Source organism: Pongo pygmaeus, chromosome 9, assembly GCF_028885625.2.
Source record: "Pongo pygmaeus isolate AG05252 chromosome 9, NHGRI_mPonPyg2-v2.0_pri, whole genome shotgun sequence".
Lineage (NCBI taxonomy): Eukaryota > Metazoa > Chordata > Mammalia > Primates > Hominidae > Pongo > Pongo pygmaeus.
In genome coordinates, this window is record NC_072382.2 from 99111422 (window position 1) to 99126976 (window position 15555).

Consider the following 15555-nt stretch of genomic DNA (forward strand, 5'->3'; position numbering starts at 1 on the left):
TAATAAACTATAATGATTTATTCCTATCAACTCTATCTTAATGTTGCTTTCAAAATTACTGATGATAAAATTTGCCCAAAATGACCTGTAATAAGAACCAATTATAATTGCCAGTTCATTATAGTACGCATAACAGAGCACACCACATTTTTCACTGAAACAGAAAAGACAGAAAAATCTATTGTCTTTACTATTATTCATGAAAATGACCACTATGTAAATGATATCAGTCTACAGCCAAAACACATTGAATGTGCCCAATCTCATCTGATCTCAGAAACTAAGCAGGATTGGGCCTGGTTAGTACTCGGATGAGAGACCACTTGTGAAGACTGGGTGCTGTAGGCTTTCTATCATTTTTTTTTTTTTTGAAAATAAAAAATTTTAAAATATCAATAGATGCCATCATATAGTATAGATTTAATGTGTCTTTACAGACAATTCAGATCTTTTCTTTCCCGTATAAACGACATGACCTCTTATCTATCCATTTTTCCTTTTTAATATATTATGACCAAATCTGTATTAGTTCATTTTCATGCTACTGTGAAGAAATACTTGAGACTGGGTAATCTATAAAGGAAAGAAATTTAATTGACTCACGGTTCTGAAAGGCTGGGGAGGCTTCAGGAAACTTACAATCATGTCGGGAGTGGAAGCAAACACATCCCTCTTTACATAGCAGCAGGAGAGAAAAGTGCAGTGTGAAGACAGTGAAAGCCCCTCATAAAATCATCAGATTTCGTGAGAACTTACTACCACAAGAACAGCAAGGGGAACTGCCCCCATGATCTAATCACTTCCCATGAGGTCCCTCCCTCAACACATGTGGATTACAATTTGGATTACAATTCAAGATGAGATTTGGATGGGGACATAGAACCAGACCATATCAAAATCCAAATGATTGGTGAAGTGGAAGTATGACGATCAATTAATAGTTGTACAGGCTGGGCGCGGTGGCTTATGCCTGTAATCCCAGCACTTTGGGAGGCTGAGGCAGGCGGATCACCTGAGGTCGGGAGTTTGAGACCAGCCTGACCAACATGGAGAAACCCTGTCTCTACTAAAAATACAAAAAAATTAGCCAGGCGTAATGGGGCATGCCTGTAATCCCAGCTACTAAGGTGGCTGAAGTAAGAGAATCGCTTGAACCCAGAAGGTGGGGTTGCAGTGAGCTGAGATAGCGCCATTGCACTCCAGCCTGGGCAATAAGAGTGAAACTCCATCTCAAAAAAAAAAAAAAAAAAAAAAAAAGGTGTATAAATGTTTCCTCCAGATGGTTATTCTGAGATTAATGTGAGGTTATCATGCAGCTGTAATCTGTAACTAGGTGAAAAGGAGTAAGCTATATCCACATTTAAAAATTATCTAATTACAAACTGTCTTCACATTTAATTATATGAAGGAAAAAGAATAGAAGACTCATTATTATTGCTAAAACTTATTTGATTAGTTATTAGTTTACCAATAACATAAGACACATTCCACACATAATTTCTACTTACATTTATGAAATCCATCTAATCAAACCCATTTGTGACTAAATACATGCATTCTGTAACCAGTTGTTATTTTTTGATGTTCTAATTTTTTTGTTAAAAATTTACTGAAGTATGATTGCCATACAAATAACTGTATACCCATCACCTCTAAAATCTCTCTCCTGTGCTCTTTATTATTATTACTGAGTCTGTGATAACAACACTTAATATATGCCAGGGGTGGTGGCTCATGCCTGTAATGCCAGCACTTTAGGAGCTTGAGATGGGAGGATGGATTGATGCCAGGAGTTTGAGACCAGCCTGGACAACAAAGTGAGGCTTCATTTCTATAGTACCAGAGGTGGTTAAATTCTGAAAACACTGAGAAATTAGAGATAAGGAAAGTCATTGATAAAATAGTGGAATAAAGGAAGAAATAAAGGAAGACTTACAGAAAATAACCTATAGAATGTAAATGAATACTGGTGCCATTAGCTGAAAATGAGAAGACAGGAAAAGGTGTATGGTTCACAGGATTGGTATGGATCTTGATTTCAAGCCTCAGTAATTCTTTGTTGGATTGTTTCTATTTATATGTCTTCTCTCCTAGTGTATAACACATTCTTACAAGTTTGCCAATGTATGATTTATATACATGTGGGTAAAATGTACAACTTGACAAGTTTTGAGATATGTAAGTGTAGATCTCCATCTTATATATTTATATTTTCATGAAAACAGCACCAAAATTAATATAAAAGATATATGCATTAGCTGCTCATTCTCATATCCATTTGTAATCTCTCACTCTTTTCCAGCCCTCCCTCATGCCCAAGAAACCAAGCACTGCTCCGCTTTCTGTCAAAATAAGGTTGAATTGTGTTTTCTGAAAACACGTATAAATAGAATCATACCATTTGTTCTCTTGGTTGACTGAATTTTTTCACTCAGAATAATTATTTTAACATACATCCATATTGTATAAAATCAACAAAAACAAATCAAATATATTTCTAATAGATAAAAGGCATTTCTTTGCAGGTATATACCACAATTTATCTATTTACCTATTGATGGGAATTTGAGTTGCATCCAACTGGTGGCTCCTACAAAGAAGGGTTGTATGGACACTTATGTACACGTATTTGCAAAGACATACACTTTTATTTCTTGTGAATAAATACTTAGGAATATATGAGACTGAATTATATAGAAGTGTGTTTAATTTTTAAAAGGAATTTTCAAAGCATGTTTTATTTTTTTCAGTTCTACCAGCAGTGGATGAGACTGAATTACGGTGCATTCTTATCAACATTTGGAATGGTCAGGGTTTGTAATTTTAGTCATCCTGATGTGTTTATAATGATATTAGTAGTTTTAATTTTCATTTTCCAAATGAGTTATAATACTTATTTTCATGTGGTTACTTGCCATTTTTTCCAGCTTTATTGAAATATAATTGACAAACAAAAATTGTATATATTTAAGATATATATGGGATGCTTATACATACACACACACACATTACCACAATAAAGCTACTAAACATATCCATCATCTCCCAAAGTTACTTTTTCTGTGGTAAGAACACAAGATTAACTCCTTTAGAAAATTTCAAATATATCACACAGTATTATTAATGATAGTCACCATGATGTGTATTAAATCTCTCCAAACTTATTCATTCTGCAAAACTGAAAGGTTTTACCCTTTGACCAGCATCTTCCCAATTACTCCCATGCCCCAGTCCTTGAAAACTATCATTCTATAGGACTTCTAGAAAATAACCTACAGAATGAATACTGGTCTCAGCCCTCCCTCTCTGCTTTTATAAATTTAACTTCTTTAGAATCCATACATAATCATACAGTTTTTGGCTTCATCTGTCATGTTTCACTTAGAATAATGTTCTCTATGTTATTTCAAATGGAAAGATTTCCTTCAAGTCTGAGTAATATTCCATTGTGTGTGTGTGTGTGTGTGTGTGTGTGTGTATGTGTGTGTGTGCATCTGCATACTACATTTTCTTCATCTGCTTATCCATGGACAGACTTTGAGGTGTTTCCAAATCCTGACTATTGTGAATAATGTTGCAATGAACATGAGAGTGCAGATACCTCTTTGAGATTCTGATTTCAACTGTTTTGAATATATATACAGAAGTGGGATTGCTTGATCATATAGGCAATCTAGTCTTAAGTTTTTTAGGAGCCTCTATATGTTATCCATAGTGGCTATACTAATATATATTACAATCTACAGTATACTAGAGTTTCCTTTTCTCCACATCTTCACCAAAATCTATCTTTTGTATTTATAATAATAGCTATTCTAACAGGTGTGAGGTGGTATCTCTGTGGTTTTGATTTAGACTCCCCTGATGATTAGCGATGTTGGGCACCTTTTCATATACCTAATGGCCATTATATTGTCCATTTTTCTTTAGATAAATGTCTATTCTGGTCCTTTGTCTATTTTTTAAATAACGTTATATGTGGAGGTTTTTTTCTGTACTGAGTTGTCTTTATTTTGGGTATTCTGGGTAATTAATATTGGGGTATTATCCTATGTTTTAGTCAAGGTTCTCTAGAGAGACAGAATTAATGGAATATATATATATATATATATGGAGTTAATTAGGTGATATATATATATAGAGAGAGAGAGAGAGAGAAAGAGAGAGACAGAGTTAATTAGGTATTAACTCACATGATCATAAGGTCCCACAATAGGCCATCTGCTGGCTGAGGAGCAAGGAGAGCCAGTCTAGGTTCCAAAACTGAAGAACTTGGAGTCTGATGTTCTAGGGCAGGAGGCACCTGGCACAGGAGAAAGATGTAGGCAGGGAGGCTAGGCCAGTCTCTCTTTTCACATTTTTCTGCCTGCTTATATTCTAGCCACACTGGCAGCTGATTAGATTGAGCCCACCCAAATTAAGGATGAGTCTGCCTTTTACAGCCACTGACACAAATGTTAATCTCCTTTGACAACACCCTCACAGACACACCCAGAATCAACACTTTGCATTTTTCCATCCAATCAAGCTAACACTCCGTATTAACCATCACAAGTCTACCCTTTGTCAACTTGAATCCATACACATCTCCTGAGATCATACATAATCTTCCAATAAAGACAACAATAAGGTCATAATTACACCTAACATAACTATCCTTTCTACAACCAGAAATGCACCAATCCCCAACACAAATACTATTGCATAAAACTAACAATACTCAAATGCTGATGTGAAGTCAATAAAGCTTGTATCACATGATATAGAAGAAAGGAAATAAAAGGAAGATATTTTCTTAGTACAAGTGCATACATGCAAAAGCATGTTTTCAACAAAAGAAGGAGGAAATACTCATGATAATTACAGTCCTCATTTCTGCAGCGGGTCATGTGGTCGTAGCTGGTATTGATGAATGACTGCCTTCTTCTACTACCCATTCTTTATTACCTTTGCCTTCAGCAAGCAGCTTGGCAGGTCATGGTTTGTTTCCTTCTGGAGTGACCCAAACCTTCATTCCTAAAGAGTCTGGGCCATTTGTAGTCCTGCCTGGATTGGGCTGTTGTAGTTTCCCATTGACCTTAATAACAGGGCATGGTAATAGTAAGAGACGCTTTAAATGGGTCTCCTCTATTCCATGCAAACTTTTCCTTACCTCTGTTGTGGAGTAGTAGACTGGTTTCATCTTGACAGTCCAGGTCAATCACTCCAGTCAACACTGTAACTTCCTTCTTAGCCTGTTGACTTAAAGGTAGGAGGGGCCCAAAGTGTCCAGGTGGCAAACTTAAATTCCAGTTTAATCGAATCGTTGTTGTGTCTCCTGGTGGCAGCATTCCTCCCTCTGGAACTAAGACCTCTAGGCCAGCAGAACGTAATGTCATGGGAACAGAAAGCAAAATTTTGCTAGTGGATCACTAGGGGTGATTGTGAGTGGTGCCACTTCCACCCCTTGATTTCTGGACCTGTGAATCCTGGCTATGGGAGAAACAGTACCATATACTGGATGCTGATTCAGAGCATACACGGCCTTCTGGAGAACTTTCCCTTAACCCTGCAAAACATTTTCACCTAGTTGGCATTGTAACTGTAACTTCAAAAAGCCATACCACCATTCTGTCAATGCAGCTGCTTCAGGATGATGGGAAACATGGTAAGACCAGTGAATTCCAAGAACATGAGCCCACTGCTGCACTTCCTTAGCTATAAAGTGAGTGCCATGGTCAGAGGCAATGCTGTGTGAAATATCATGACAATGGATAAGGCATTCCATGAGTCCACCAGTGGCAGTCTTGGCAGAAGCATTTGCGTGCAGGATAGGTAAACCCATATCTGGAGTAAGCATCTATTCCAGTGAGGACAAACCTCTGCCCTTTCCATGATGGAAGAGGTCCAATATAATCAACCTGCCACCAGGTAGTTGTTTGATCACCCCGAGGAATGGTGCCATATTGAGGGCTCAGTGTTTCTTTCTGCTGCTGGGATGCAGCAGTGGCCATAGCCAGGTCAGTCTTGGTAAGCGGAAGTCCATGTTGCTGAGCCCATGCATAATTTCGATCCCTGCTACCATAGCCACTTTGTTCATGGGTATATTGGACAATGGCAGGGGTGTCTGGGGAAAGAGGCTGAGTGGTGTCCACAGAATGGGTCATCCTATCCACTTGATTATTAAACTCCTCCTCTGCTGAGGTCACCCATTGGTGAGTCAAGTAGTGAGTCCTATGGGATACAAATATCTTCAGTTTTTGACCATTCAGAGAAGTCCATCCACATACATCTTCCCCAAATTTCTTCGTGACCAATTTTCCAATCATGCTTCTTCCAAGTCCCTGACCATTCACCCAAACCACTGGCTACAGCCCATGAATCAGTATATAATCTCAATCTGGGCACTTTTCCTTCCATGGAAAGTGCACAACCAGGTGCACTGCTCAAAGTGCTGCCCACTGGGAAGATTTCCCTTCACTGCTGCCCTTTAGGGATGTCCTAGAAAGGGGCTGTAGTGCTGCTTTCAGGTGGAAACTGCATATTGTACAGAACCGTCTGTGACCCAGGCCCTAGTCTTCTCTTCCTCTGTCAACTGATCATGGGGAACTCCCCATGTGGCCATTGGTGCAGGCTGCAGGAGAGAAGGCAGGGTAGCAGGAATGAAGACCATGGGCATTTCAGCCACTTCCTCATGTAATTTACTTGTGCCTTCAGGACCTGCTTGAGCCTAATCACATATATACCACTTCCATTTGATGTTGGAATGCTGCTGTGCATGACCTACTTTATGGCTAGATGGGACAGAAAGCATCCAGTTCATGACAGGCAGTTCAGGTCTCACGATGACTTGATGACCCATAGTTAAACATTTGGTTTCCACCAAAGCCCAGTAACAGCCCAAGAGCTACCTCTCAAAAAGAGAGTAGTTATCTGCAGAAGATGGCAGGGCCTTGCTCCAAAATCCTAAAGGCCTCCACTATGATTCCCCTATGGGGGCCTGCCAGAGGCTCCAAGCATCATCCCTATCTGCCACTGACACAATGCACCATTGAATCTGCTGGGCCATATGGCCCAAGTGGCAGAGCAGTTTGCACAGCAGCCTGAATCTGATGCAGAGCCTTCTCCTGTCCTGGACTCCACTCAAAACTGGCAGCCTTTCAGGTCACTGGATAAATGGGGTGGAGTAACACATCCAAATGAGGAATGTGTTGCCCCTAAAATCCAAATAAGCCCACTAGATGTGCTGCTTTCCTGGTTGTAGGAGGGGCCAAAGGCAGCGACTTTTCCTTCACATTAGAAGGAATATCTCAATAGGCCACACACCACTGGACCCCTAGAAAGTTTACTGAGGTAGAAGGTCCCTGAATTTTAATCAGATTTATTTCCCATCCTCTGGCACACAAATGTCTCACCAATAAGTCCAGTGTGTTCGCTACTTCTTGCTCACTGGATCTAATCAGCATAATGTAATCAATGTAATGGGCCAGTGTCATACCTTGTAAAACCATCAAGGTTTTTTCAAATAAGATTATGACACAAAGCTGGAGAGTTGATATACCCTAGAGTTAGGACAGTAAAGGTATATTGCTGGCCTTTCTAGCTGAAAGCAAATTCCTTCTGATGGGCCTTATGGACAGGAATGGAGTAAAAGGCATTTGCCAAGTCAATGGGTCCATTATCAGGTACCAGGAGTTGTGTTAATTTGCTCATGCAATGAAACCACATCTGGTACAGCAGCTTCAATTGGAGTCACCACTTGGTTAATCTTGTCATAATCCACTGTCATTCTCCATGATCCATCTGCCTTCTGCACAGGCCAAATGAAAGAGTTGAATGAGGTGGTGGGGAAATTGTGGTGGGGATCACAATTTCTCTGTCTTTCATGACCTGGATGGTGGCAGTAATCTCCACAGTCCCTCCAGGGATGTGACATTTTTTTTGACTTACTATTTTTCTAGGTAGTGGCAGCTCTAATGGCTTCCATTTGTACTTTCCCACCATAATAGCCCTCACTCTACCAGTCAGGGAGCCAATGTGAAGGTTCTGCCAGCTGCTAAGTATGTCTGCCATATAGACATTCTGGCACTGGAGAAATGACCACAGAATGAGTCCCGGGACCCACCGGACCCACTGTAAGTTGAACCTGAGCTGAAACTCCATTAATTAACTGACCCTCATAAACCCCTACTTTAACTGAAAGACCACAGTGACTTTTTGGGTTCCCCGGAATCAATGTCAGCTCAGAGCCAGTGTCCAGTAGTCCCCAAAATGTCTGATCATTTCCTTTTCCCCATGCACAGTTGCCCTGGTAAAAGCCTGGAGGTCTCCTTGGGAAAGAATGAGAGAAAGATTAATGGCATAAATTCTTGGTAATGTAGTGAGAGCCTTCCCCAAGGGGATCTGGCCTCTGCTTCATTCATGGGGTTCTGGGTCTGTAAAGTGGCTCAAGTTTGGAAATTGGTTGAGAGGCCGTGGTTCTCTGTTTTTAGAATTCAAATTAGTCTTTTGTATATTCGACCTAGAAGTTTTCTGTTTACATAAATTAAGTAGGAATGCAGTAGTAGGCTTCCTATCGATTTCACTTCTAGGAACACTGTGATTAATTAGACAGTGTCAGAGCTCTACATGAGGCAGACTATTCTGATTGCTGCTTTGCCTCTGCTGTCCATTACAGTAGCTACATCCACTTTGCCTTTAATGGTTGAGCACTGCCACTTGGCCCTTGCCACCTCAGTGTCCAATTATACCCATTATATTTATATTTATATTTATTTATACTTATTTATTATTTTTTTTTTTTGAGATGGAGTCTCGCTCTGTCACCCAGGTTGGAGTGCGGTGGGGTGATCTCGGCTCACTGCAAGCTTTGCCTCCCAGGTTCACACCATTCTCCTGCCTCAGCCTCCCAAGTAGCTGGGAACACAGGCGCCTGCCACTGTGTCCAGAATTGGTGGGTTCTTCATCTCACTGACTTCAAGAATGAAGCCACAGACCCTCACGGTGAGTGTTACAGTTCTTAAAGATGGTGTGTCCAGAGTTTATTCCTTCTGATGTTCGGACATGTCCAGAGTTTCTTCCTTCTGGTGGGTTCATCATCTCTCTGGCTTCAGCAGTGAAGCTGCAGACCTTCACGGTGAGTGTTACATCTCATTAAGGCAGCACAGATCCAAAGAGTCAGCAGCAGCAAGATTTATTGTGAAGAGCGAAAGAACAAGGCTTCCACAGCATGGAAGGGGACCCCAGCAGGTTGCCACTGCTGGCTCAGGTGGCCAGCTTTTATTCCCTTATCTGGCCCCATCCACATCCTGCTGATTGGTCCATTTTACAGAGAGCTGATTGGTCCATTTTACAGAGAGCTGATTGGTCCGTTTTACAGAGAGCTGATTGGTCCGTTTTGACAGAGTGCTGATTGGTGCATTTACAATCCTTTAGCTAGACACAGAGTGCTGATTGGTGCATTTACGAACTTCTAGCTAGACACAGAGTGCTGATTGGTGCATTTACAATCCTTTAGCTAGACAGAAAAGTTCTCCAAGTCCCCACTGGACCCAGAAGCCCAGCTGGCCTCATCTCTCAATGGCACTCACAGCGGGGCTTTGTGGCACCTAGCCCGGGCACTCTGGCAGCCCAGAGGGAGCTCGTCCCCCGATCAAGCCCAGCAGGCACCAGCTGGCTGCACCAAGTTTGGGGCCCACTAAGCCCGCCCCCACCCGGAACCCATGCCAGCCCACAAGCGCTGCTGCACGCAGCCCTGACTCCCGCTCGTGCCTCTCTCTCCACACCTCCCCATGGGCAGAGGGATCCGGCTCTGGCCTTGGCCAGCCCCAGAGAGGGGCCCCCACAGTGCAGCAGAGGGCTGAAGGGCCCCTCGAGCACAGCCAGAGTGGACGCCAAGGCCGAGCGGGCACCAAGAGCGAGTGAGGGCTGCTAGCATGTTGTCACCTCTCATCACCATGCCCAGCTAATTTTTGTATTTTTTGTAGAGACAGGGTTTCACCGTGTTAACCAGGATGGTCTCTATCTCCTGACCTTGTGATCCACCCTCCTTGGCCTCCCAAAGTGATGGGATTAGAGGCGTGAGCCACCACACCTGGCCTATACCCATTATATTTAAATTTTGTAGTTGAGTGACTACAGTTTCCATTGTTAGATGTGACATACAAAGAGCAATTACAGGGCTCTTCAAAGATGCAGGTGCTGCCCTCAGGAATCTATTTTGCAAATTATTAGTGAAAGGCTTATCTTCTGGACTCTCCCAGCTAATATGAGTAGGTCTAAAGTGCCTAATCCACTCCACCATTCCAATATCCCTAAACCTTTGGATCCCTTCCTCTATGTTAAACCAAGGGAGATTAGGCATTTCTAGCTCACTCACAGTGGGACATCTTTAATCCATATTTCAGTTAACCAAGCAAGTAAATTATTGGAACTTTTTAATGCCCTGAGCTGCAATAGTAAATGCAAAGTCCCTACTTACTGGGTTCCAATCAATAAATTCAGCCTGATCCAACTCTATGTTCCCTCTACCATTATCCCACACCTTTAATATCCATTCCCATGACTGTTCTCCAGATTTCTGTTTATATAAATCAGAAAACTCGAGCAGTTATTTTTGAGTGTATCACACCTCTAGTCTAAATTATACTGAATTGGTTTTGCTATTAAATAACATGGTCATGTGAAAACATCATTTCCTCTCTGGGATATAATCTTGTTTGTAAAATAAGTAAATAGAGTAAGGTTCCTTTTAAATCTGTTCTTCAATGATTTATATGTTATTTGCATACAGTCTTGATAAGCGGTGACATGGAGCATTTGATGCTGTGAGATAATACATACACGCTGTATCCTTTCTTTTTCCCTTGGTTTTAAGGGGGACCAGAGTTTTATTCTTTTTTGTTATAATTTTTTGAGGTGAAGGATGAGGGTAAGATCTTGATTATATTTGTCTAGGAATAAAGCATAAAAACCGTGGATTCAGCCAATAAATATGTCCCAGTAAACTTCTGAGCTAGGAATTCATAGCATGAGATCCCCAAATTTCAATTTCAGGCTTCTTAGGAGAAAGAAGTTACAGCTTAAGAATTGAAGAAAATATTTTTAACAACAGAGTCACTCATGGGAAGTTATATAAATGAATTTATATTTTGTTCATTCCTGGTTTAGTAATTTTCTATCATCTCAGTCAAAATGAAGATAAAATGTTAACATCTGAGAATTGTATTTAAAGTCAGTATATCATATATGCACAAAATAATTGAAATAAAAATAAATGTAAAGAGATTGAATGATGTAGTTAAATAAAGTTTGTGCTAAAACAATATTGAGACAGCTGAAGTATTTTCTGGACTCAGATTTAATACTTACGACAATGTTGGTGAAGAATAAAGTAGAGCTTGTCTTAATTACCAGAATTTTTTACAAAAACATAGACTTATATGGAAATTTCTTAAAAGTCTATATTCAAAAACAAACAAACAAACAAAAAAACCCCTGACAACACAATCTGTTTTTTATATAACACAAGAGCTGATCAGAAATGGAAGATACACACATGGGAACTTTTACCCTTAGAAGAAAATAATCATATACTAGTTAGGGAACAACATCTGCTCAGCTAGCTGCTGCTGATCAGTTGTGTCACCCAGGAGAGAAGGAAAACCTCAGGGAAAACAAGCAGCAGGGATGTGGTGCAAGTCAAATTAGCAAAGCAGTTCCTTTAGAATAACAAGGATTTGCAGCTTCCGAGTCTAAATAGTCTAGGGAAATTAAGGTGTTTTCCCTAAGGTGAAAAACAAAAATCTGGCTATATTTTACTGAGGACCATGGCTCAAATATCTTATTGAAACTCTGCATTATGAACCAATGATTGCTAGGACCCAGATTTTTTGGATATTCTTAGGAAAATTTTATGTTTCCTTCAACAGTCCTATTCCTCAAAATTAAAATTCATCATGCCAACTTGCATGCCTGAAATTAACAGTTAATTCTAAAATTAAATTTGTATCAGTACTTCTTTTATTTCCTTTGGGGTTATTAGAATTAAACATGCCAAAATCATGCCATTGCTTTAATACGTTTGCTCCAAGGGATAAACGCAAGTCTTTGCTTTCCAAAGACTCTAATTTAGTTGCCAATAAATAAGTACATCCATAAAATAATTTAAAATTTTTATTATGACCAGTGTACGCATACATATAAAACTGAATGAGTGATTAGAGTAATAATATAAAAGTCACAATCTATTACTGACTGCATACTTTTCATAAAGACAAAATTGTACTGAATTTCATTTTTATTTGCATACTCTTCAAAAATAATTTTGCCACATGGCACAATATTTTCATTTTTCAGAATTTCATGCTTCACAATTTTACAATTTTTTCACAGTTTAGATGCAACTGACATTTTGATGATGAATTCAGCTGTACAGTGTAAGTCACTATTCTTTGGGTAATTGAATGTTAAGTAATTATTTTATTAATAAAATAATTTCAATGTGAGCATATGGAAACAACCTTTATATTACTAATTTAAGAGGCTTATTTTGTTTAAAAAACTAAATGCTTCTGTGTTAACTTGTTTACTTTCTTATTTCCTATTATTTCAACTCCCTATATTTCTGATTACCTTCTTTGAAACCTATACCCAAACTTTCAGGACTGCATAAATATCTTTTCAATACATACATTATATATTTTACATATATATATGTAGAAGAAACATATTTGATTTTAGAACAGTCTGAAATATACTGAATCCCATATCTAATTTATTGCTTCTTTTTAGTGGAAAAGTGCCTTTTAATCATTTAGAGAAGCAACATTCTTACAGCCAATCACAAACACACACACAAAAATCTTTTTTTCCTTCAGAAAATTGAAGTGCATTCAAGTGATGGTTGTTATACTTTTTAATTTGCTAAAGGATGAGGGATTTTATAAAATTCCATGTGTGCTTATTAACTATTGTCTTTTAGCTTCAAAGCCATCTTTCTATAAGTGATTTGTCATGCTGGGGCTGGGACTAGGAAATCACATTTTCCCTTGTCAGTTGTTCCCTGTTATATCCTGTTTGTGGTAGGTGGAGTGTGGGGGCGGTGTTAGGAAAGGAGCGTGTTGGGCTTCAGGAAGGAAAACAGGTCTCTTTCTTTTTGTTTGTTGTCTGTTCCTGAAAGCTTTACAGAGGCAATAATTGGACACAAAGGCAGTGGATATCTGTTTTAGTAACCATAACAACAATTTGTTAACAATTTCCAGTTATTTCCTTTTTTTTTTCAGATTCCCTAAACCAGCCTCATTGTGTCCCCTTAAGATACCACATCAGCTAAGCTCTACCCACTCCTCAGAAATCCATGCTCAATTTCCAATCAGTTTCTCCTCCAGCCTACTGAGAGGTGACAACATGCTAGCAGCCCTTGCTCACTCTGGGCACCTCCTTGGCCTCAGCGTCCACTCTGGTCATGCTTGAGGAGCCCTTCAGCCCACCACTGCACTGGGGGAGCCCCTCTCTGGGATGGCCAAGGCCGGAGCTGGCTCCCTCTGCTTGTGGGGAGGTGTGGAGGGAGAGGCACAGGTGGGAATCAGGGCCCTGTGCGGTGCTCGCAGGCCAGGGCGAGTTCCAGGTGGGTGCAGGCTTGGTGGGCCCCGCACTCAGAGCAGCCAGCCGGTGCCACCAGCCCCGGGCAGTGAGCAGCTTAGCACCCAGGCCAGCAGCTGCAGAGGGTGCGCTGGGTCCCCCAGCACTGCCAGCCCACCTGCACCATGCTCGAATTCTTGCTGGGCCTCAGCCACCTCCCTGCGAGGCAGGGCTCAGGACCTGCAGCCCACCATGCCTGAGCCATCCCCCACCCCTGTGGGCTCCCGCACGGCTGGAGCCTCCCTGACAGGCACTGCCCCCTGCTCCAAAGTGCCTGGTCCCATCAACCGCCAAAGGGCTGAGGAGTGCAGGCACGTGGCGCAGGACTGGCAGGCAGTTCTGCCTGCACAGCCTGGGATCCACTAGGCAAAGCCAGCTGGGCTCCTGAGTTGGGTGGGGTCTTGGAGAACTTTTATGTCTAGCTAGAGGATTGTAAATGCACCAATCAGCACTCTGTGTCTAGCTCAGGGATTGTAAATGCACCAATCAGCACCCTGCATCTACCTCAAGGTTTGTAAATGCACCACTCAGTGCTCTGTGTCCAGCTAATCTAGTGGTGACTTGGAGAACTTTTGTGTCTAGCTAAAGGATTGTAAATGCACCAATCAGCACTGTGTGTCTACCTCAAGGTTTGTAAACACACCAATCACTGCTCTGTGTCTAGGCAATTGAGTGGGGACTTGGAGAACTTTAAGGTCTAGCTAAAGGATTGTAAATGCACCAATCAGCACTCTGTGTCTAGCTCAAGGTTTATAAACACACCAATCAGCACCCTGTCAAAGTGGGCCAATCAGCTCCCTGTAAAATGGACCAATCAGCAGGATGTGGGTGGGGTCAGATAAGGGAATAAAAGAAGGCTACCCGAGCCAGCAGTGGCAACCCACCTGGGTCCCCTTCCATGCTGTGGAAGCTTTGTTCTTTCGCTTTTTGCAATAAATCTTGCTGCTGCTCACTCTTTGGGTCAGCGGTGCCTTTATGAGCTGTAACACTCACCGCGAAGGTCTGCAGCTTTACTCCTGAAGCCAGTGAGACCAGGAACCCACTGGGAGGAATGAACAAGTCCAGATGTGCCACCTTTAAGAGCTGTAACACTCACCGTGAAGGTCTGCAGCTTCACTCTTGAAGCCAGAGGCACCACAAACCCACCAGAAGGAAGAAACTCCGGACACATCTGAAGGAACAAACTCCAGACACACCATGTTTGAGAACTGTAACACTCACTGCGAGGGTCCGCGGCTTCATTCTTGAAGTCAGCGAGACCAAGGACCCACCAATTCTGCACACACTACTAAGGTATTTGTCCAGCCATTGCGGACCCATTCTTCAGAGACTGGGTCTCAGCTCTGCCCCAAGATTTTTTGTTTCCTCAGTTCCGGGGATAACAATTGCTTTATAAGATTACCATCTCTGTGATACGTCAGTGCCCTAGTTTTGCCTGTAATACATGTGTAGACAATTTCTTATGTATTAAAATACCTGATGTGGTTTTATTTTCTGGAGTAACCTTAACTAAAACACCATGATTAAGTCTCCTAAGAATGACTTTCATAAATTAAGATATTTTGTCTTTCACAGTAAACATGCTTCCGATAAGTTTGCCTTTATTTTACTGCAGCCATCAATAAAAACACTACTGTGGTTGTTCCTGTTCAAATCCATTTTTCTGTCCCTTTACATTATGAAATATATTAGATGAAAAATAGCGAAGTTTTGTTTGTGGTTTTGGGACTGTATCATAGAAAGGATGATCTTCCCCCTTAATTCTTAAAACAGCACAATGCATAAAGATTATAAAATATTATAATCTGTACCTAAACACTGACTTAAGCTGACTAAGCTGACAGTATTTTAAATCCAGTATTTTTTTTGAATCCAGTATTTTAAACCAGATTTTAGAGTTTAGTTTCTCCAAGCCAAATAAAACAAAATACTAAT

At 40.9% G+C, this 15555-nt stretch overlaps 1 pseudogene; it reads left to right on the forward strand.

Moving 5' to 3' along the window:
• Positions 1-229: 229 nt before the first annotated feature.
• On the forward strand, positions 230-348 carry LOC129009197 (5S ribosomal RNA; annotated as a pseudogene).
• Positions 349-15555: the final 15207 nt, after the last annotated feature.